At 33.9% G+C, this 25,955-nt stretch overlaps 1 long non-coding RNA gene across 1 annotated transcript in view; it reads left to right on the forward strand.

The window, feature by feature from the left end:
- The first annotated feature begins 6,016 nt into the window (after positions 1–6,016).
- LOC141390329 (uncharacterized) overlaps positions 6,017–25,955 on the forward strand; it is a 170,789-nt gene continuing 150,850 nt past the window's right edge. The window contains exons 1-2 of the long non-coding RNA XR_012409324.1: positions 6,017–6,220; positions 6,285–6,500. This is a non-coding gene — a long non-coding RNA (uncharacterized lncRNA). The remainder of the gene's footprint in view (positions 6,221–6,284; positions 6,501–25,955) is intronic.

Raw genomic sequence — 25,955 nt, forward strand, 5'->3', positions numbered from 1 at the left:
AATGTGTGACTGAATTCGGTCTGGAAATAAATGTGCCAAATTATATCAAAATCGGTTAAGATCTGGATGTAGGTGGTGTAGGGTATCATATAGTCGGCCCCGCCCGAATCAATCCTTTCCTTACTGGTTTTTTTGGTTCATTTCATTCCCTGAACATTTCACGATCATCACCAAAAACTAATCATTTTAATTCTGGCCCGAACCGAACCTCCTTAAAAAATTCGTTACAATCGGTCCACAATTGCGGCCTTAATCTTGTTTACAATGTTTAATGGACGGACACACATCGCTAAATCGCTTTATCTCGTTGAGATATGAATTTTGGCATACCAAATAAGGGGTCTAGGACGAATATTTCGTGGTGTTACATAAACTTTTGAAGAGACAATATGTAATATGGGATAAAAATGTGGTTCTCTACACAGAACCCATTATATATTAGGCAGTAGGCCCGTTATCTAGCAAACACTTAATTGCAATTTACATCAGAGGAAAGGTCAGTAGTCTTTTCACATATGTAGGCTACTTTGCGAAATATATATGTCCACAAGGAATTAAAATATCGACCAAAAATAAAATTTTTATATTTTTCATACAAAAATAATGGTCCATTTTACCCGCTAAAGAATATCAGATCATCATTCAAAATTGTAGGAATCTTTTTCGACCTATACCCTTACCAGGTGCAAAATTTCGTGACTATTAATGTATAATTGCGAATTCTAGCGAGTTTATTATTACACTACAAACAAATAACGGAATATATTAGCCTGTAACTCTGTTATCTGATCATGCACACCAACATAATTGGCATCAATTGAAAGGTCAAGCGTTCCACTTTCAAGTATATCTCACTTGTCCGGAATGTCACTTCCAGAATTAAGATATAAGCTGTATATTAAAAATGTTCACAATTTTCACACAAAAGTTCTGGTCCATTTAAATATTATCCGATCGCCATCTCAAATTGCAAGCTTCTCCTTTGTGATATACTCTTACCTTATTTAAAATTACGCGTTGAGATCTACAGAGCCGCTAGAAAATTGGATAAATATTATGTTTTTGGTCCATTTCACCCGCTAAATATTTCACGATCATCACCAATAAGAATAGGGATCTATTCTGATCTGAACCCGACCTCCATACAAAATTTCGTGACGATCGGTCCATAATTGCGGCCTGGAGCGTGTTTACAATTTATAATGGACAGACGGACGGACGGACAGACACACATCTCAAAATTGCTTTATCTCGCCGAGATATGAGGATTGGTATACAACATTGGGGGTCTCCGACGAATATTTCGCGGTGTTACATGAATTTTTACCAAAACAAACTTATAATACCCTTTTCCACATTGTGGTATAGGGTATAAAAACGTGAGTGTATGAACAAAGATAAATTGAATTCTTGTTTAGGATTGACATAAGAAGGAATTTTAATTTGTTTTTGATTTTGCCACTTTGATTTATGATCGGGAACATTATTTCGAGACTCCAAAAAAGGGATAATTCCTAGTTAAAGAATAGCAATATGTATTGATATCAGCATCTTCTATAGCTGTACTAAGAAAATCTGCATTTTAAAAACAATGGTCAGTTGTTTCCCTTTAGATGTCTAATTTCCAAACAACTATACACTTATTTTGAAACAATTTTTGTTCTGAAAGCGCTGAAAATTAGTTTTGCTTCTTTTTCTACCCTCAGTCTTTAGGTTAGAAAGGGTATACATATTAGGGTTATGACTTTTTTACAACATTATATCCCTGTATCATATTGCGATGAACTTTTACATAAGATTACATAAAATCTTAATTTTAACGTGATTGGATAAAAAACCTCACGCACAAAATCATTTGAAAATTTTTATTTATGCATTTTTGACATTTCTGGATTCACTATAAGTAGATATTAAAAATTGTATAAATAACACTGTGAACCGAAATTTTGGGGGGTGGAAAATTCCTTTTGGGGGTGAAAGCCCTTGATGATTATAAAGAAGGCGAGTTAGAAGGTCGAAGTGCTCTACGAAAATAATCCTCATTCGATTTGACAGAAGACATGTAATCTCAAAATAAGCCAAAACAACAGAGAACAAAGATGTAACGCTAATTTCTGATGCCTTACAGGGTCTCCAGTGAAAAATTCATCACGCCATAACTCAGAAGTTCGACTCACGGCAGATCTGCCCTTTGGGGTTCTGTATATCCACCCCCCACCTCGAGCTCCATTTTGTTGCACAGTGTAATAAAATAAATATACTAACATAACAAGGATCATAAAACATAAAAGAAAGTTAAATATCCACATTGTCATTGGAGAGGATGAATCTCAGTGGGAGGTTGTCCTTGTTACGGCAGGAATTGTATAAGTCTTGCATATCTTTGATCGCGCGCTCACAACACTGGTTGCTTCGGTGTTGATTGGAGATTCATCTTTTGTCCAATGAGTATTCAAGCATTTGAGAGCTTTTGGGTAGTCAATCGGAGCTGCAGATAGTTCTTCGAAATCTTCAGAGCGGAACAATTGACTACTGAACCAATAATCAGCCCATGAATAAGAAATGAATAAACAGATTTTATGCAACCTGCTCAGGGTTTCAGGCATCAGTATAAAAGCAAGTAGAGCTAGAATGGCACGAGAGTCCCAGCGTGCATTGCAAATGTTTGGGATCTGCTTAAAATCTACAAAGGAAATCTTACTCTTCTGAGTGAATTGCGGAAATAAGAGTAAGGTGGAAGAGAAACTTAATGTCGTCTCTCCAGCCACCTGTTTCCTTAATCAAAGTTGTACCATTACTGAAGGCTGCTTTCGATTGAGCATAGTTTTTCATCAAATCCTCCACAAAAAATTATTCGATGTTTGGAGTTCATCGTCCATGACAACCCGAAGAACTCGATCCAGCACATGGTGCTGGCAACTGATGAACTTGTGTGCGGTGTAACCTTTCGCTTCAAACATTTGCTGCAGTCGAACTACAACGCCTGTCTTTTTGCCGGTATTCACGCTTGTTGTATCGGCAACAATCATCACAATTCATCCCCAGAGGTTGAACACAGTCCGGAGACCTTCTGCGATTGTTTTAGCTTTCGAATCTTTCAATTTGAGCGCAGTCAATTTAATTTCTTTAAATTCGTTATTGAGGACCACTGTCTGATATTTATAGCTCTCAAGGTGTTTCTCGTCAAAATGTATGCTCTACTTTTCAAGATAAAGCGTGTTTACCAAGTGGTTCTTCAACCGAGCAGCTTCCTTGTAGATAGCCCTGAGGATTCCTGACTGACATGGGGTTGGGATGGGAACATCGTAGCTGCTTTATTGGACGAAATCTTTAAATTTGTAACAAGGCGTTTTGCAATGTCTGGTTGATTATGCTTCCTTTTGCTCGTTGATGCTGCATTTTCATCCTCTCAGGGACTATCTGTACTACTGTCGTAAAAATCCGAGCCACTTTCGGAACAATCAGGTATCGCTGAATTGGTAAATGTGGGCGCACTTGCTTTTATTGTCTTCTTTCGCTTGGACGGGTGAATGGTATTGACACCAGCAGGTTTGCCGCTTGAATAACCAACGCGGCTTTTGCTCTCAATTTGAAGTTTGTAGAGTTTCTCGCCTTCTTTGTACATCCACTCGCCCTTTACATTAGTGATGTTAAACAGTTGCCTCATTGATGCCCGTAATTTCTAGCCCTAGGTAACCGGGTAGGTAGCTACCTATTACTTATCTTTACCTACGCGTTTGGTAATTTCTACGTGCCATTTATGTCCAATTTACATTAGCAACTTTTTCGTCATTTAGAGCTGTTTCGTCATTTATTTGCTAACACAGGCAACATTTTGCGTCATTTATAATAATTGTTCCACAAACATCCCATACGGGACAAGGGAGACTTCTCTCATACCAATGAGTGCACCCCGATTCATATTAGCTCAATGATAAGGGACCTACTGTTTATTGCCGAGTCCGAACGGCGTGTCCTAAGACACCACTTGTAGAGAAGTTTTACATGGCTGAAATACTCAGAAAATGTCGCCAACATTACTGAGGGGCATTTTGCCACCGTTGAAATTTTTGTTGTTGCCTGGCCGGGGAATCGAACCCACGACCTTTAGTGTGCAAGGCGGGTGTGCATACCATTGCACCACGGTGGCACCCATTTTGCGTCATTTACCATACAAAATTAAATGACGATAGCTGCGTCATTTATTCTAAACAACGCACGAAAACACCATACTATTATACGCAACCCTGCTTTTTCGTCATAAACTACCAAAAAATGCAACTGTTTTATGATGTTTTGTTTGTTTGTGTGTGTTGTAGAAAAACAAAAATACTCAAACGATGACAAAAGTGTAAATAAATGTTTAAAAAACTTGCGAAAATTAAATTTTTTCAATTTTGAATTAAGTCAAGTTATTTAGTAAACATTAGTGTTGTGAAATTCTTATTTTTCGGAATTTAAATTATTGTGTGCGTGTGTATGTGTTATTGTATCTGTGTGTATGTGCGATTGCGTGCGTAAGCAAATGACGCAAAAAACAGATGTAAATACACTTCATTTGTTTCTAGGATTTCGTAAAACGAAATCATTTAATGTGCATATGTAAATTGGACTTTACCGAGGTGTGTAAATTTTGAAAACATGTGGTAACATTGGTGATTTTCATTCATGATTTCGTAAAAACATTGCCACATCTAAGTGTTTTACAATTTTTAACACATTGGCAACGATCAACCAGGCAAAATCCTTGGTGTAAGTAACACGGCCGTTTTTGACCCGGTAACGTTACCTATGGATTGAAATTATGAAATTTTGCTTACACGGGGGATATCTATGAACTCATAGATAACTACGAGAAGAAATTACGGGCATGAATCAAATTTTCGTTTTCTTCTGCAGCGCTCGTAGTCTTTCAGAAGAGTTCTTAGTTTTGCCTAAATGGCTTGGTCCGATATATGCGGGAAGTTCAATATTTTACTCTATAGAACCTTATGCCCTACAGTAAATAGAGCGATTCTCTCTGTCCGTCCTTTGGCTGTAGACTGAATAAATTTTATGCGACCGTTCACTCAGTGCCGTTTCCACAATTGCCACAATGTCTCCTCTTAATGGCGCTTGAAACTGGACTAGGTTCTTTGTCCAGGTTTCTTTGTTCTTCTTCGCGTTGGAAGCGCTCTTTTTGAATGACATGTTATGATTCACTTTTCACTTCACTTTCACTATTCACTTTTTATATTTGTTCTTTTCGCGGGTTTCGACACTTGTTGAATGACACAAAACGATCAATGAACACCTATTTATTTATTTTTTATTGTCTTTTTAGGACAAAGGCCATTATTTATGAAAGTTTTTAATTAATTTTAGGCCTAGTTAGCTCGATTAATTCAAACACCTATTTATTTAAGAAATTTTCAATATTTTTCTGACAGGTACTTATAAATGGGCTCATTTATGGTGACATTATAATTGATTCAGCACGTGTGCGTTGTAAAATTTAAAAAAAAAATCCAAAAAACGAAGGCCAATAAATGAGGTTTCTGTAGTCGACGGAAAAACACAAATAAAAAAAAATGCAAATCCTTTCCTTCCCATAAATGAACTAGTAGAGCAATTAGTCATAAATTTATGAGAGTTTATAAGCTCCCTACCGCAATCATAAAAATGAGTTATCCTTTTTTTACTAATTTGCAAATTCTGAGAATCACAGAAAATCGTCAAAGTTTTTTTTCCGAGATATATATACATTCGATTCAACATGTGGTACCTTCACTTAATTGTAAATAAAAACGTGAGATGTGCAATAAAACTAACAAAAAAAGAAGAAAATATAAAATTTTTCAAAAAATATAATTTCAAAGTGGTTTGTGCGTGACCTTTTTTAATAATTAGATGGAATGAACGTTATACTTAGTTTACATTTGCAACTTTTTCGTGATTTCGCTGGCTTTTCGTGATTTCACGCGAAATCCTGCAAAATTTTTCATGATTTGGCATACAAAAATGAAATCATCTCAATTCGTGATTTCAGCGAAATCAACATCGAAATCACAGTACTAATGATATACAACCCTGTGTTTGCCTAAAAAGTACCAAAAGTTGTAACACTTTTCAAGTGTTGTTTGTTTACATTTGTATTAGCTGTCAAACATACAAACGAAGAAAAAAATAAATTTCACAAAAGAATCAAAAATAAAAAAATGGACAATGAATTAGAAAAAAAGTATGATTAATTTTGCCTCAGTATTTTATTTATATACATACATAAAAGCATATTATTTTCGCAGAAAACGTTATAAACCCAAACGTAAACGTTGGTCAACGGCTGAGGAGGAAATCCTGTTGTCCTTATGGGATAAACATATGTATGAATAAATTGCGAGGCAATAAAAAAAAAATTCGCACGTGTACGCCGTAATGGCCACGGAAATGGCTGCGGCAGGATGCTCATACTCTTCGTTGGAAATAAAAAACAAACTGCATAATTTAACAAGCAAGTACAGGTAAAACAATTTTTCTATGCTCTATTCCAACTGTTTCCTGTTGAATAGTGACCCATTACTTCAGTTACCGTGACCCATTACTACCAGCCAACTTAGATTTCTGATGATGTTGTTTATGATTGTTGGTTCTATATTTGAGTAGAGTGTTAGACTTGGAGGGAAGCACATTCCTGTTAAACTATGTCGCTTCCTAGCTATCATCGGGCAGCAGCATAGGATATGCTCAATCGTCTCCGTTTCCTCCTCATCTTCACAGAGCCTGCAATAGTCCACGCCATCATCCTGTCATTTGCTGGTAAAATCTCCAATGTTGCAGTGCCCGGTAATGACACCTGTCAATACCCTGATTTCAGATTTGCTCAAGTTTTGAGAGTGAAGTTCAGATTTGCTCAAGTTTAAGAGTGAAGTTGTTCTCTTCATTGAAAGAATCGGCCAAATAGCCCTTGACACATTGACACCTTGGAACAAAATTCGTTGAAAATATTACAGACGGTTGCCTTTGACACACCAAACAATGCCCCAATGGTGGAGTATTCCGCTGACGACTTTAATGTATATACAGCTATCGCAATTCTTTTATCGAGCGGAATACATTTTCTCAGCGGTGTATCACTTTTTATACCCTCAGCCTTTGGGCTAAGGAGGGTATATACACTTTGATACGATGAAAATGTGCCTCATCGAAATAATGGTTTTAGACCCCAAGTATTTTTGGACGAAATGTGTTTTAGACAATTTAGAGCCGATCTAGCCATGTCCGTCCGTCTGTCTGTCTGTCCTGCTGGCTGGAGCACACGATAACTCTCTAACGTATGAACCGATTCGGCCAAAACTTTAGCTTTCGTAATATTCTGCCCAAACTTAGTTTAAGTTCGAAGATGAGCTACATCGGTCCACTCCTTCTGGTACCTCCCCCACAAAACTTCAAAAATGTTCGGAAAGTTCGTGCGCACGATAACTCTTGAAGGGAGTAACCAATTTGGTCCATACTTTGTATAGCGTAAACTTTCTACCAGAGTAATATGAGGTTCCAATATGGTCTCAATAGGTCCAATGCTTCGGGTATCTCCTACACAAAATTTCGGAAAAGTTCAGTTTAGGGCCATCTCTCGAATCGCTTTGATTTTTGTTTTAGCAACTTGTATTCACTGCCCACCATACGACGGTACAAGTTTCATCAGGGGCAAGTCCATACTTCCTGAGAAAATAGCATGAAACTGATACTTTTTTTACTTGTATCCATACACCTAAGTTTCTCGCATATAATATTAAAGGATTCCCGGTTCATTCGAAAACTTTCCTTATAAAACGTATTTGTACTACTTGGGATATCCATTTCCCAAAATCTTCCATGCCTTTCCTATAAAAATAATATTCATATTTAAATAATTATTAAGAAAAATCACGAAACACTCACACATTTCCAAATTCTGCCGGACATTTTCAGACTGCGGTGCATTTCATTTTGCCTTTTCACCAACCACATCAATTTAATTAGAATATTTTTCCGATCCTGTTGAATAAAATGTAGCAACCGTTTTTTACTTTTCGCCCTACCACAACATTGGATAAAAGCATTTAATAAATCGTCTTTTCTTTGCATTTTGTATTTTTGCACAATTTTTTCCGCCAAAAATGAACTGAAATAAATTTGTATGTATACATATGTAAACAATGATCAGCTGATTGTCATTTGAAATCAACAAAAAAATAAGTGTAAACACAAAGGTGTATTTCAGGATTTCGTGAAATCGAGTGGATTTCAAATCGCAAGTATAAACATACTATTACCATTTGCATTAGTAGGCAAAAGTTCATTCATTCCTTCTACAGGAAATCATTTTTGAGAAACAATTAAAAAACCAAATAAATCATTGGAGTGCTTTTGATATTGTCGTAAGTTTTGCCATTTTTGAGATATAGAAAGCCAATATTGTAGAAAATTTTCAAGCAAAATCTCCGGCGATTTTTTTGGTTTTTTGATTTTTTCATCTATGAACATTGTTGTTTCAGAAAACGCAAATTTCCCAAGTGTAAGCTCCTTCCAGTTAAAGTTTCTTCAAGAGCAAAGTGCCATATCTCTGGAACCATTAGTCGACAAAAATCTGAAAGTATACTGAAATGTTTTTTTCTGGGGAGCAGTATTAACATTTCAAAAACTAAAGGGAATCAAAAACCTTTTTTTTAAGTGTACGATTTCACTCAGAATTCCCTATACATAATTTTCATAACTGTGGACTGCATAATATCGCAATAGAGTCGGTGTTTGGAGTGCAAACGCCTTTCAGTTTTTCCTCTGGTGGAGTGTGTAAAAGTTTTAGTATTTTAAAATCAGTTCCAATATAGAGCACAAATTCACACCATTACATTCACATGTATAATCATTAAATTCTACGCTTTGGTGACTATTGGGGATATTTTAATCCTCCTGGTGCCCTTTATTGATTTACTCTAGTGATGTCATGGAAATTGGAATCCCTTACGAAATATACATTTCAACTCACAAAAATATTTAATTGTCCAATAATACAATAAATAGTATATTCTTGCAGTTTTTGACAGTTAACTTCAAGGTATCACTTCATAACATAATTGAAAAACACTGGATGTTTATTCAATTTTTATTATTTAAATTTATTTTTATTATTTATTTAAGCGACAACCGGGTGATAGAAAATTACACCTTCTTAGAGAGATGCCAACGTTTAATTTTGACTTTTATGAATCGTTTTTATTGTTTATTATAGACCTGAACCTCCACTTTCCTTTAGTAGGCGTTTACACACAGACAGTATTGGCAATACAATAGCAAAGTTACAAACCATTTTCACCAATACCCACGCTTCATACTTTTCTCTACACATATTTAAAAATTTCTAAATGTATTTTTGAAAGAGGTTTGTATTTTTGCTATTGTCTTGCCAATACTGGCATTTGTAAACGCAGGGTTAAAGCCTGTTTCACTATGTCGAGCGAAAATGAAAACGAAAGAAAAACGGCTAATCTCGTGTATGATTTTTAAATTTTGTGGTTGTTTCGAAGCAAAAACAAAGTCAATATTGCCATGAAAAACAAGGTTGAGGAGTTTTTCGTTCGCATTCATTTTCTTTCGACATAGTGAAAAAGACCCTTACAGCCAGTTTCTGTATGTCGAAAGAAGAATGTGTGCGAATGAAACACGCCCGAACTTTAGTTTTCGAAATAGTTTTACCTTTGCTTTTGCTTCAAAACAAAAAACAAATTTGGAAAACACACAAGAGTTTGGACGTCTTTCTTTCGCACACATTCTTCTTTCGACATACAGAAACAGACTGTAAGTTTAATTTTGGCTATTATATTATTTTGTATTACAGATCAGAACCGATACATTCTTGACAAAAAAAAAAACGCTATTGCCAGCTGTCGTTAAAACAGTTGTTACAACTTAGTACAAACATACTGCACTGCAGCATTGCGTAAAGATTACAGAAAAATCTAATAGCCCTAATACCTTCCTCGAAGCTTCAAACGACATAACTTTCACCATACTTTAATAATTTTTTAGCTTTAAAAAGCTTCAAAGCATTACACTTTGCTATGTTTAAAGATACTAACAAACGAAGTATGCACATACATATATCATAAATCGAGTTAAGGTCGACCATTTGTAACAATATAAATATAGAAATTATATACATTAAATAAAAAAACTTCACTAACAAAAATAATAAAATCTATTTTTTATTTCAACAAAAATGTAAAAAAGTATAATTGATGATAGTTGAACATCTTATTAAACTATTGTGATAATCGAATTAAAAAAAATGGAGGCTATGCTGTGGAATTCTCTAACTCATTTTTCGGTTACCGACAAAAATCGGTAAAATGCATTCACATATAATTTCTGTAATTTACGAAATTTGTAGGTATGTTAGTAACAAACATAATGCATTCGCAAATTCCTACCGATACCACCACTGTTGCCAACTTTCATTTGTGTTTTTCATAATCAATTTTGAGGTTTAATTTTTGTCGATAACCAAAAAAAAAGAAAAAATGAATGAATTTCTGCTAATTCACTACTGAAATTCGGATTGTTAAAAAGAATTTAGTATTTATAATTAGCGCATTGAAAATGTCGGTAAAACGGTGTAATGGTTTGAATCGAATATCGATAGGACACCATCCTGTAGTAATATTTTGAAATTATATATATATATATATATATATTTCCTTTAAAATAAGATTACACAATTTGTTTAAACTTTCATTTATACTGCCATCTGTTTACAAAGTTTGCTTATACATATGTACGTTGACTAAGCTTTGGTGCTATATTAAGGGTGCTAGAGTTACTTACAGTCAGCTTCTGTATGTCGTCATTTTATCTTTGCTTTTGCTTCAAAACAAAAAACAAATTTGAAAAACACATAAGAGTTTGGACGTGTTTCTTTCGCACACATTCTTCTCTCGACATACAGAAACAGGCTGTTAGAGTTACTTATGAATACCATTCCCACTCTAAAAATCGAAGATACAATTAATTTGTATCTTATGGGATAACTTGTTATTAATTTTCAAAAGAGTGTTTTGAAAAATAAATTTTATAAAATATCTTCATTAATAACAAATAATCCACAATAATATTTGTATTTACACAGTATTTGGATATAACGCTTTCAAATATTATGGCTAAATAAGTTTAATATTTTATATTTCCTTATATTTTATGCAAGAAATAGGGGTTATTTTTATGACAGTCAAAAACGCATGCATTCGCTAAATATTGTTTCGAACAACATAAAAATAGGGAAACCTATAAAAATATATTTATATTTCTTGTATAAAATATAAGTATGTTTCGAGTAGAACAATTACCATAAATCTGTTATAATAACGAAGTACTGTTATATAAAACAAACATTTTTATAGTAAGGATTTATCTTTACTATAGAGATATTTGTTTTATATAACGAAAAGTACTTCGTTATTATAGCAGCATTATAGTATTTGCCTTTTAACGCATTTTGTGTATAGCAGTTATTTTTTCTTTTATGTTATACATACAAGAATAAAATTTAAGCTTTGAAATTATTCTAAATGCTTTTAGGAATATACAAGCTATTTTGCAGTGCAAAAAGCTCTGTACAAATATTTTGAATTTAAATTTGAAATGTTTAATAGACTTTTTCATTTCTGTGAAATATTTGCATGCTGTGACTGATATGGTTTTACTCGACAGTATTTTCTACAATAATTTGAAATTTTATTATAATATGTACGATAAAGTGTTTTATTTTAAGTTTATATGTATCTTTGACTCAAGTGTGGGTTCCTGCAATTAACAAAAATTATACAAAATGAACCAACAAATTTAAACGCAAATAATATTTCAACGATTTAGTAATAATAATATATTTTCTTCATCCAAAAAGCATTTTTGTAGTATGAATGTCATCATTAATTCCTCTGTACCACAGTGACATTGATTTGACTTTATGATATTTTGACAATTTGAATATAATCCCACAAATGCTTATAAACTTATAATATAAAGCGAAGTTGAACAATACAATAAAATTTGGTGATTTATTTGTTTGACCTGTTGGTCACTGCGTCTGGAATCATGGGCTTGCCCACAAAAGTTACACTGTGTGTAATTTTTTGAGTCATGGAAAATTAACCATATTCTGTCACCGCAGCTTGATACAAGACGAAAAATAAGAAGACACGTGTACCGACGTTTTCCCCGTTACTTCGACTTTCGCGTTTATGGGCCTCCAAAAACCAGAGGCCCTTATATCAAAAGGGATCATTTTTCAGGCTCATATCTTCTAAACCGCTAAGAATTTTGGTTTACTCTTGGAAGCAAAGTTGTAGCTCTCGTTTTGGGGTCAATCTCATCTTCAAGGTCAAAATCGTTAAGGTCAACTTTCCGTTATAATATTTTCTAGGATTTTGGTCTGCAGATATCAAACCGATCAAAATTGTATCAAACAACCAACTACAAAAATATACCTTCGATCTCAATAAACAACTTTCTAGAACATATGAACCCTGTAGAAATGGTACTTTAAGGTCAAAATAGTAAAACAAATACAATTTTTATCCTCTTTTTCGGTTTCTGCTCCATAGAAACTAAACCATTCAAAATTCAAGAAAACAATCAACCACAATATTGTAGCAATGATTTCAGTAAACAACTTTCTGGAACGTCCGAACTCTGTATGAACGATTTTTAAAGGTCAAAATAGTAAAAAAAAATGTGTTCTGATGTGTTCGTGTTGCAGATCTATACTATTTACTTTTTGAGAGTCCTATACTATGCCATGGTAGAACAAATATAAGGTAAAGTTAATACTACAACAAATACAACTCGAACAACAACCACAAAGGAATTTGTTTTTGTTTGGAACGTTAGTGTCAAATATAAATGTAAACAAAATAAGGAAATGTCTATAAATTATTGGAATTTAAAAAACTAATAATTTTTCACATTTGATTGAATATTTTGAAAAACATGAATGAAAACTGGTTAGATTTTCAGTTTGAATGTTTCCGTATCATTCCACTAAATACACAATATCATGCAGGAAGTAGAATTCTTGCCAAAATGTTTGGGGTCGCTCGTAATTCATTGAAAAAAGAGAAGCTGATTCAATCTTTTGTTTTTGAAAACAAAAAGCACATGTTTATTAGGGCTTTATTATTTTCAAGTTTAATAAAATACCACACATATTAACAAATATTGTACCGCCTCTATAAGTAGTGTTTTAGTGTGCGACATGTCGTTCGGACCTGGAGGAGGTTACATGTCATTGATATGACGGAGTCTTTATGGGAAATTGTTTTTATTTCAGATGAATAATTTTTTTCTTCAAAAAATATATATCCCTATTATACATCGAACATAGAAATAAATATATAAAATGTTGTATGGAATTTGACACTAACACTACAGCCCAGTTCAGTCAGGTGGGTATTGCTGCTACCTTTTCTTGTTCTACCATGATACTATGCCAACATTCCCAAGAAAAAACTTGAGGGTGTTGCCATATTTTCGGAAAATATCCCAATTATAATAAAAAATGTACAAAAAAGTGTCCAATTTTTGCGATCATCAGAATAGGTTTGAATCAAATAAAATTGAAAAATTGTTTAGTTTAGTAAAATGGAACATTCTGATAAATCCTACAACAAATTTGACCCGCTTAATTAGGAACGTGGGTTCAATTCTCAACATGGAAAAGTTACCAAGAAATTTCAGATAAAATCAAGAAATATTACAACAAAAACGTTTTATAAACTTGCTTTAAATGACTTTTTGATTTTGTTAGATCTCTTCTGAGCTTCGAAAATTGTTTGAAAGCAAATACCAAGTGTAGCCATAATAATAGGACCGATAAATTAGATAGGTCATTGAAAATAGTTGGTATTTTAGCTCAAGTTTCATTTTTTAACTATCCTTGCAGTAAAAATTTAAGTATTATCATGCTCACAAATCCAGCATAGTTGACCGCATGTATCATAAATGTTCGAAAATCGGTCTGGAAGAATGTTTCTTCGGCGACAATAAAGTAGAAAATTGTATTTCAAATTTAACTCAAAGGGGCATGATATCACCGACTTTTATAGGGCGTGTTTCATTCGCACACATTCTTCTTTCGACATACAGAAACAGGCTGTGAATAATATTTGTAAAATGTTACTCAGTATTCGTGGAAAATTTTAAATGTAACACGGGATTTTTCATAATATAGGTCCAATTACCCATCAAAAATTACAACAAAATAGTTTCTAATCTAAACTACAGGGGGAATCAAATGATACCACGATTACACTGTACAACAAAATCGAACTTTTTTTAAAATTACAAGAAACCCCGCACAGATTATGAAAGAGGACCGAAAAAATGAAGACACGTGTATCGGCGTTTTGAAAGTTTACGTCGGGAAGTAACCTAAATAGGTGTGGCAAGTTCCGCCCATTGCTACAGGTTTTGAAATATTCGACATCAGATTCCTTGGAATCCTTGCATTTTATGTATAAAGTGTCTTTGGCAATATTACTGACAACAATTTGATTTGGAACATTTCTTCTTTTGACACAACCCCCAAAAAGTGAGGTATTTTAGGAGATTTTGACTCAGTATGGAATAAATTTTAATTAAGAGTCTAAAAGTTTAACAAATAATTTCTACCTATATTATCTAACTTTGTAACGTCATTTTCTTAACAAAGTATTTTACTCAGATATCTAGTTTTTTCCAGGACTTACAATAAAATATTGTGTAGAATATTTCTTCTTTTAACACCTTTCGTCTAGAACTAAATTTCATCCTACTTTCATGCATCAACTCAAAAAAAGAACAAAACAAATTTATTCAAAAAATATTTGGGTGTTTTGTTGGCAAACTTGATGTATATATTTCTTGATATATATATTGCAAATACATATTTCATTTATTCGGTGACTTATATTTAAATTTGATGCAGATTATTTTTGTCTTTGACGTCTTCTATCTAGAATGAAGTTTTGTGGGACAAAACTTAATAAACTCAGATAAAGTACTACATTAACCCTAAAACGTGACTTTACTTTTGGCAGATTCCTGGCGTTTAGGTACGATTTTGAGTTTTGCTGTATTCGGTCACCTATAGTAAAATTTTATGACAATTAATTTTGTAGAATATTTTGATCTGATACGATCACATTTTAAAGGAGTTTTTAAACGTTTTTGAAAAAAGGGGGCAAAAAGACCCCTTTAGTGACTTGCATGAGGGTTAATTTTTTACATAAAAAGATACCCCGCATTGTTGTCAGTAATATTGCCAAAGACACTTTATACCTAAAATGCAACGATGTCGAATATTTCAAAACCTGTAGAAATGGGCGGAACTTGCCACGCCTATTTAGGTTACTTCCCGACGTAAACTTTTAAAACGCCGATAGACGTGTCTTATTTTTTCGGTCCTCTTTCATAAGCTGGTCGAATTATCTTGTAATTATTTTTTGTGTTGTACAGTGTTATAATAATCAGGATAATAGTATGGATGCTATAGCCAAAATAGGCATATATAACCAAAATATAAATAAAAATAAATATTGGTTTGGCAATATAGTTTTCACATGTATTCTAGAGTTGGAAACAAGTAAAAAATATCAGTCGGCTTTGTCGACAGAAGTATACGCTCAGCCTGTGTGAAATAAAACACCCTTTTCCCAGAAAACGTAACGAACTTGCCGACAACAATATGGACCAGGTATCAACAGTTTTGCGGGAACGTGCCTAAAGGAATGGACCGACCTAGTCCAATTTGGGAATATGTCATATTTTGGTAGTCATCCGTCTTGATAGGATATGGAAACATGGAATTGCTCACGAAAAACATCATATCGCTGTAAACAGGGCTGCTAGGAGTACCTTCGGTAAACATGTCCAAAGGGCCCACTTTTTAACATAATCTAAGTTTAGATAAAATATTTCGACATCCAAAGTTTGGACGAAATTGGTTGCTCCGTTTATGAGATATTTCGCTTACCATTTTAGCGGATATTTTCGAACTTTTGTGCTAGAGGTACCGGATGGAGGGAACCTATAAGCACCATTTTCGATTTTCATCTAATATTCGAAGAAATTTTACGATATGAAAAGTGTGAACCAACGCAGTATTCCGTTCGGGAGTTTTCGTGCGCACCACCTACTACACATGCTGGCCGTAGGGGTTTTATACAGTTTTCGGGTAATTTTCTCAAGAAGTATGGACTTGCCCCTGAAAAAAATTTGTACCGTTGTAATAGGGCCCTTGAGTCAACCTGTTGCAAGAAAAATCAAAACGATTCGAGCGGAGGTCCTATCCTGCACTTTCGCACAATTTGGTGTGGAAGGTATCCAAAGGAGTTGACATATATAGTCCATGTTCTAACCTGATCTATGTCTCGTAGGAATATTACGATGCCCAAGGTATGGATCAAATCTTTTACTGCCTGCGAGAGTTATCGTGTGCATCATTTTGCGAAAAATTGAACTTTTGTAGGGGAGGTACCCGATGTAGTGGGCCGATATGGCCCATCTCCTAAGTTAAGACAAAACATTACGAAAGCCAATTTATGGACCAAATCGGTTAATCCGTTCTAGAGTTATCGTGTGCACCAGCCATACAGATGGACGGACATGGCTAAATCGACTCCAAATTGTCTGAAACGGATTTTGTCCCAACATACTTGCGGTCTAAAACCATTATTTCGATGAGGCACATTTTGCCTCATTCGTTTCGTTAGCATAAATGCTTTCTTTGAGAGATTGTCAAGTTGCGCTGGAATCAGAGAACAAATATCGAATGTATGCTGATTAAAAATGCCCAAGGATGCCTCAGATCTCGCTTTCGGTGGGTGTGCGATTTACTAGTGTATGTAGCTGGGTATTTGTTACAAAATTTAGACAGAATATGCGCACTATTTGCTTTACGTATTTATTGTAAAATTTTTTAGACCCCTTCTGGAAGTTTGGGTGGAGCTCCTATAACCATATAAAGCAATGATTTTACACTGCGGTGCAGAGATTTTGAGTTTCGTTTGGTTGAGATGTTGTTGAACGCTAAATTCTGTGCAAGTAGTGAAAGGCATTGAGGGATCCACATACATATTTGCAAATAGGTGAAGACTGCGACATCCTCAATTGACTGTTCTCTGTATGTTAAGGCGGTGGTGTTGTTAGTTCCAATCCGCATTGACCTGATTTTGTTTGAAATAATTTTTTACCCATTACACAGGGGTCAAAATGAATAAAATACTTCTTTGAGAAAATATTTCACTTATATATGAGAATATCTCAGCTTATATTAGGGTTATTTGAAAATAAAAAGCCTAGCTATAAACATCTTACCATAACAATGATGCAAAGTAGTTGGGAGTAAGTGGACAAACAACGATTATTATTCTAAAGACGAATTTCCCAGATTTGGTTAAAGACATTTCAATAAAAGTGACTAGGATTGGAGAGGGCTTTCTAAGCTATAAATTGGTGTCAATTACCAAAAGTGGTCAAATTTTAGATATGTAGAGGAAGACAGCCAACTATTCCCTTTATTATTTGTGGAATTTTATATGCATTATTGGGCGTATTTCAAAAGAAAACCCAACTAATGAAAGATAACAGTTTAGGCCTAAGTCTTTAGTATCTAATATGCCGGACTTTTAGGGGATTTTAAATATTCAAACTCAATATTCTCATTAAACACCGCAAATAGGTTTCAATTTTTTCAACCTTTTTATTTTCTCGATTGCATACATTTTGTATCTTTTTGTTTTGGGTATTGAATTTCTTTTTACACTCAATTCGCCATAATTGCTATTCGTGATGCCCTATTTACTTTCACTCCTTCTTTTCTTGTTTCCGAGGATGTTAATCTTTGTCACCCATGAACTTCATGGAATCCGCAGATATGAATAAGCAAACATTTTTCGCTATTTTTTTGTTTTCACTTGAAGCTTTCGTGGAATATGTTAACGATTTTCATGCGACATTCCAGTTCTACAATCCTAAACTCTTAATGGGTCGGCGTCAGTGTGAAAACAAACTGTGGCGCCTTGAGTCACAATAAATAGTTCCGTTAGCAAGAACTTAAACGAAAAGAAGATAAAAACAAAGACTTTTGACAAAAAATGTATGTTTGTATGTAGTAGGCTCACTAAAAGGGGTAGATTCAGATGGTCTATTAATAGTGTGTTTGCGTGTGTGTTCTTTTGGAAGTACTTGTTTTTCTGATACACACCACTTCAGGTATGGCAAAGGATGTAAGAAATTTCGGTGTCCATCCTCTGTTAGTAAACAAAGTCAGTAACAAGCCTTAACACAATCCGAAGAGATTCATTGCTTTGACTAACTTCAACATGCCAAGCACTTTTGATATGGGGAAGGACATGCTATTATCCAATGTTTTTCGTAGGTGTGCACCATTGTGTAAAGTGGATGCATTTGAATGGCTTTGCAATGTTTTCAAAACAAAAAATCGGACCATTTATCAAGGGAGAATATCTTTCGATTACTGTCTGCTATTCGATTTGCTTGTTTCATTACTTCGGTTACTGGAAATCCGTAAATAACAATTCAAACTATGAAATTGCTAGATCCTTTTCAAAAATGCTACCAAATTAAGGATTAATCTCACAATACCCAGTCATTCTGTCATGTAATCGTTCCTTCAGATTGACTGTGTGTTTGGTCGCCATGCAGTTTGTAATTTTATATGAAGAGGTAAAAGTGAGTTTGTCCGAGATAAATGTAAACAGCAATAGGAATTTGCACGATATGGACATGTTTGTAAATACAAACACAGTATTTGATGTAAATATTAATAAGATTCGTTTAACTGAACTGGCAGAGAAGATGAACAATATTTCAGACAGAATTAAATTGGTAAAGAAGAGTTGTCAATCCTACATACCAATTATTTTATACAACCATATATAATTTTTACGTTTACAATGTTTAAAAATCCAATTGAAAATCCATTTGAAATTCCAAGTTCACACAAAGCTATAAATGCGTACGTATTTGTATTTTTGTATTACGTACACACCAAAGCTGACACACTTTACATGCTAAACATTCATTGTACTTTGTCTTTATGATCTGAACATTTCCGGAAAATGGTCCCATTTGTGTTTGCATTACGTTGTCAGTGTTAGACATTGTTCTCATATTTGTTTGACTTGCAGAAAATCGCATATATGTACACTTGCATACATACATACGCAGAAACGCCAGTGTATTTATTCGGACAGTTAGGACTCGTTCTACATGATTTTGTAGTCCATATGGAGATTTCTGAGTAAAATCGGACACTTTTTCAAAAACTGTTATTTTAAAGAGTGGGGTTTGGATTTTTCAAAATGTGGTTTTGGATTTCACTTATTTTTTGCTGTGGTGATGCTGCTCATAAGCAAAACATTTTAGTATATTTTCAGATTTTTTTGTGACGAACGGTTCCGGAGATATCACGCCTTGAAAAAGTCGAATTCTGCAAAAATTATATGCAAAGAAATAATATAATATATATGGTAACATGGGGCGCCTTCGCCACTTTTTTTTCAAAATGTTCTTATATCGACATCATTAAAGTTTTTCCAAATATTATTTTTGGTAAGAATATTAGCATGTCTTGACTATAAGTTTTGATATATAAATGATTATAATTTTGTTTTTAAAATATTATTTTTGAGCATTTACAAAATGTCTAAAAAGTGGCGAAGCCTCCGCACCCATGGGGTAGCTTCGCCATCGACATAGGACATATATCAACGGACTCTAAAAATGCCATTTACCATACTTCCTCCCCAAATATCAACATTATGCATAAAAGGAACATGTTTTCTATTTTATAATCAAAAATGATTCTAAAATTTACAAAAAGAAAGATATTCTTGCCGTAGGTATGGTATGGTAAGTAGGTACCTTGAGTTTAGGCATAAAAAGGAATTTTTTCCAAATTAGATAGGTTTGGCACAATATTTGATTTCAACTTCACATTATAGCGTGGTGTATCAATAGCATAAACAATTTAAGTTAAACCTGACATATTTCTCACATTAACCCACAACACCACTATCATGGCGTAGCCGCCCCACCCCCTACATAGTTCATAATATGTATATATAGTGACATTTATAATTACTTTTATCATGCAAATTATTTGGATTTATATTCTTCAGTAGTTGTCTATTAACGGTATAAAATATAATTTTGATATCACAAAAGGTATACAAGATATCACAAAATATACCTACCATAAATATTTTTCGCAATACCCCAAAAACATGAAACCGCGTGCATCAGCAACCATATATTTGATAGAAATGCCAATTTTTGGGAGATGAAAGATCTTCGTTAAACTCACAATTTTTCCTTTAACGGCATTTCTGTAGCAGTTATAATTATCAAGAAAATCGGTGCTGGCGAAGGCGCCCCAGTGGCGAAGGCGCCCCATGTTACCATATATATATATATATATATATATATATATATATATGGGCAAAACTGCCAATTATTTCATATTCCATTTCCAAAAAATTGATTTTTTTCTTTTCGCGCTACATTAACGATTTTTGGTACATAGGTTAAGAAAAAATTCCCCAGTACAAATCCGCTCGCGAGCTAATTTTTGGCTGTTGCGGACAAATGTTATCGCGGTTTTACTTCTGCTTTTAAGAAAAAATTATTATAAAAACGCTAGTTATTTTATTGAGCACAATTGGCACTAAAAAGTTATCACGAAGTGACGTCATTTAGTAGATTGCATAATATTTGTAAAATGATACTCAGCATTCGCGGAATTTTCAAAAAATTGACAAAATTTTAAATGTAATCCGAATTGTTTGAAAATATAGGTCCATTTACCCGTCAAAAATTAGAAAAAAGTAAGAGTTTTAAAGAAAGACTTCACGGGGAATCATATGAGACCAAACTTATAATCATCGGGATAGTAGTTATTATATATTATATCGAGCCCTTCCCGCGAAAAAGATGTAAGCGACATTTTTTCGATTTTCGTTTTTTTACGGAAATCTATGAGGAATATTCCAACACACCATCTGCCAAATTTTTAGAACTCAGCCATCTACCGTTACGAAATTAGAGCAAAAACAATTTTGATGTAAGCGCCATTTTTGCTTTTTGTGTACATTTGTTTGTGACAGCGAATTGTCGCTTACATCAAATTGCACATTTACATACCATGTCGTTATTCAACTATATTACAAGAAATACGTTTTAATCTTATAATTCTTCGAATAAATACTTGCTATAAAATTAGTGCGCTTTGTTTTTAAATTGTAGATAATAATTACTCTAAAAATGATTTGTTTCAAATAATTTTTTTTGATGTAACCGCCACTTCTCAAAGTAAAAGCTTGATTGCGTGACAGCGAAAAAGATGTAAGCGACACAAACTACCGTTATATTGAAGATATTCCAAAATTTTTTTATTTTTTCAGTAAATAGGATTTAATAACAGAACTATACCAAATTTGAATAAACAATTTTGGTTATATCAAAAGTTATTCAATAAAAACCGTCTCCTGTAAAATTAGCTTTTTGTCGCTTACACCTTTTTCGCGGGAAGGGCTCGATATTATATATTTGTGATACAAAAAACAAATTTTGGTTTGGAACAATAGTTTTCACATGCATTCTAGAGTTGAAAATATTGGAAAAATTCTATAGGAGTACTTCTTTTATTTTTCTTGAAACTCCCAAGAAAATGGGCGGATTTTGCTTTATCTACATTCAGATAGAAGGTTTCCCATTGAGGAAAGTTATCAGGTTGTTGAAATAAGTCATTAGACTTCTTAAACGGAAATAGAGTTCAAATAAACCGCTTTAACTTATATGCATTATTAAAATATGTGTAAATCGCGTAATTATCAAAATCGTTTTGTCCGCATGTGATTTTCATGTACAGCAAGACCCTATCTTTTAATTTGTATATATTTTTCGAAATATAATTTGGATGCTAAGACGTAGCATCGGCTGCATCTAAGCATTAAAAAACCTATAAAATATCGCTAATTTGCGCAAAGTTCATACAATTTCGTTCCGCATCCGGGTTTAGTGTCAACATGAAAATCTGCATCGATATATACCTATTTCAAGGTAATCAGTCAAGAACCGTAGATGTAGCATCACACACTATTTTTGGGATAAAATGAATGTAGTTCCCTTATCAATGAAGTTTTTAAATCTCTGTTTCCGCAAAAAGGAATATGCTGCACTAGTTGTTTCATAGTAGTGCAAGCGGCCGACAGAATACGCGATAAAATGCGCGATATTTTCAAAAACAATATTAGGTGATTTTCCTAACTTGGAATTTCTCCTATCTCGCGTTTTAGTAGATGGATTTTAACGAATAATGATTTATTAGATCCGCAACGTAAAAATCCAAAACTTGCAATCATGCACGAGTAAATCGAATGCCAATTGTACAAATTAGACCCGAAATATATGATTTTTAGAAATTTGTTCGCACAAAATTTTCGTATTTGGATACAGATTTCTCTGAAGCTGTGTAGGCTACATTCACGACACATATATCAAATAACTCAAAATCGCCAGTTCTACAATCCTATATATGAGTTTTTGAAAAACCTGTTTGCGGAACGAAATTATAAGAAAATTTCAAAAAACACTAAAAATCTGGCTTCAAAATGTCAGCATCATTTAATGGTAGACGCAGATCAAATTTTGAGAAGTTATACACTAGTGAGATGATCCTTATTTAGTTGCCTTCTACTTTTACTTTAACGGGAAAATCGTGAAAAGTGTGGTTTAATCAAAAATCGAGAGAAAACAAAAAAAAAGACACGTTGGCTTCAACCCATTTTTACCCATTTTTTAACATAAATATAGCCACAGCTTCCACGCAAATCAACTTTGAAGGCCAATATTTTTTGCCAAGTCTAAAAACATTTCATTTTATCCAAAAGCATGTAAATTGTACAATATACAACCACTATTCGCGAGTTATAAACGGGTAAACCTTGGCTTCAACGATGTTAAATTTTCAATAATATTGCCCATATACATATATAATTTTTCCACAAACATCCCAGAAGGGAGACTTCTCTCATGTCAATGAGTGCACCCCGATTCATATTAGCTCAATGATATGGGATCTACGCACAGAGGGGAAACATAACCCTAAAGTTGCTCAAAACTCAAAAAAATGTTCATAAACTGCAACCAGACTCTTTTCTACATTTGCTATAACCATCCTCGACTTTGTAAGATTAACCAATCCAATGCAGCAGTCGATTGAACTCAGCCATACTGAAAACAAAAAGTAAATTTTCGAAAACTAAGTAATTAGGTGAACATTAAAATGACATTATTTTGGCGAAAGTAAATTTTCGAAAACTAAGTAATTAGTTGAACTTTAAAATGACATTATTTTCGCGAAAATTTATATTTTTCAAGATTTATTGTTTTTGTACAATCTCCGAACAAGATTGGCATTTAAAATTTTCAGATGTATGTATTTTACATCTTTGCTCTTTAATAATGGTGATACATATAATCTTTATGAAAATTTTTTTATGATAATTTTTAAGATTACTACAATTTCAATAGTGAAAAAGTCTATTTCCCCGTCGTTTCCCGACCATAGTTTCTTCTAATGTTTTATGCGCTTGAGTCTCAAATATCAGATTCAATCATAAAAAATTGCGCATATTTGCGCCATTCCCAAAAAAATCTAATTTTTCTGAACTAAAATATGAAATATTTTATATGGAATTGCAAGGTTTACTCACACTAAATTTTGTTCCGCCTTATAACCGGGACTCTTTTTTATCAGACTAAACCAACACTTATCAAATATGTTTGCATTATTCAGAAACATTCACGGCTTTTCTCATGTGAATTGAGAAAAATTTAATTTAAGTAAGTTTCAAAAAATAAAATTTGGAATAAAATATATGTATATGGGACTATATATACATCTGTACCGATTTGTTTGAAAATTGGCTCAATTTTTGTTTAGGCTAGTTCAGGTAGCATGTGTCAAATTTCAGTGATTTTGGTGCATTTTTATCTCATATCAGATCCGAATATATATGGAAGCTGCATCCAAATCTGGACCGATTTTCATTATTTTCTATAGGATTAATCCTTGTACAGAAGATATGATTTGTGCAAAATTTCTGGGGCTTTTGATCAACTTTTAACACAAATTTCCCCTCTGTGCTTCGGTTTAATATTTAAAATAAATTTTTATCAATGTACTCTTCGACTTTCTTGATTTTTTGTATTAAACTGGGATTAATTACAAACATTTTAAGACCTATTTAATGGCGATATTCGAATAATCAAATTTTTTCTTAATTTTTATACCCTCAGCATTTATGCTAACGAGGGTATATACACTTTCATACGGGCAAAATGTGCCTCATCGAAATAATGGATTTAGACCCCAAGTATGTTTGGACGAAATGTGTTTCAGACAATTTGGAGTCGATTGAGCAATGTCCGTCCGTCTGTCTGTCTGCCTGTCTGGCTGGCTGGAGCGCACGATAACTCTCGAACGGATGAACCGATTCGGTTCAAATTTTGGCTTTCGTAATATTTTGCCCAAACTTAGTTTAAGTTCGAAGATGAGCTATATCGGTCCACTCCTTCCGGTACCTCCCCCACAAAAGTTCGAAAATGTTCGGAAAATTTGTGCGCACGATAACTCTTGAAGGGAGTAACCGATTTAGTCCACACTTTGCCCATGGTGGAGCGTGTACCAGACTTAGATCAGGTTTCAATATGGACTCAATCGGTCCACTCCGTCGGGTACCTCCCACATAAAATTTTGGAAAAGTTCAGTTTAGGACCATCTCTCGAATCGCTTTGATTTTTGCTGTAGCAACTTTTATTCACTGCCCTTCATACGACGTTATAAGTTTCATCAGGGGCAAGTCCATACTTCCTGAGAAAATAGCCCGAAAGTTGCAAAAAAACCCTATGACACCGTGTGAGAAGGTTGGAGCGCAAAATAACTCTCGAACAGGTCTGCCGATTCGGTCCAAAGTTTGGCCTTAGTAATATTTTGTCCAAACATAGTTTAAGTTCGAAGATAAGCCATATCGGTCCACTCCTTCAGGTACCTCCCCCACAAAAGTTCAAAAATGTTCGGAAAATTTGTTCATACGGTAACTCTTGAAGGGAGTGGCCGAATTGGTCCATACTTTACACATCCAAATATATCTACCAGATATAGATCAGGTTCAAATATGGACTATATTTATCCACTCCATCCGGTACCTCCCACACAAAATTTCGGATACATGTTCACTTTAAGACCTGCTCTCGAATCACTCTGATTTTTGTTGAAGCAACTTGCATTCGCTGCCTCAATTGCGATGGTAAAAGTTGTTTCAGGGGCAAGTCCATACTTCTTGAGCAAACATCCCTGAAGTTGTAAAAAACCCCTATGGTACCATATGTAGTGGCTGGAGATCCATTCTTTTTAGTATCTCCTCCGCAAAACTTTTGATCTTTAATCCTAATCAACATTTTTGTCAGTTCAAACGCCCAACATTTTAAAAACTCCCTAAATAAATGCGTTTTTTGGGAAAAAAATTGTTTCAATATACACAGGCTGAGGGTATATCTCTGTCGGAAAAGCCGACTGATACTTTTTTACTTGTTCAATACAATTTTTCCTTTATATCAGTGTGAAAAATTTGTTATTTTACAAAAAAAAAAAAAAAAAAAAAAAAAAAACATAAAAAAGTGTGACAAACTTGGGAATCGCATGAATAGAATAACTCATTACAAAGTAATGTAAACAAGAAACATTCTGTATTTTTTATCCTCCATAAGATGGAGGATAGGATATTTAAGATAGAGCTTTTTAATTTGGTATTAAAAATGGACTATACCAGTCCACGTCGTGATATAGCACCAATTGAACGGTACTTCCTGATTTTTTCGAT

Source organism: Musca autumnalis, unplaced genomic scaffold (assembly GCF_047663935.1).
Source record: "Musca autumnalis isolate F117 unplaced genomic scaffold, ASM4766393v1 scaffold_1, whole genome shotgun sequence".
NCBI classification, from domain to species: domain Eukaryota; kingdom Metazoa; phylum Arthropoda; class Insecta; order Diptera; family Muscidae; genus Musca; species Musca autumnalis.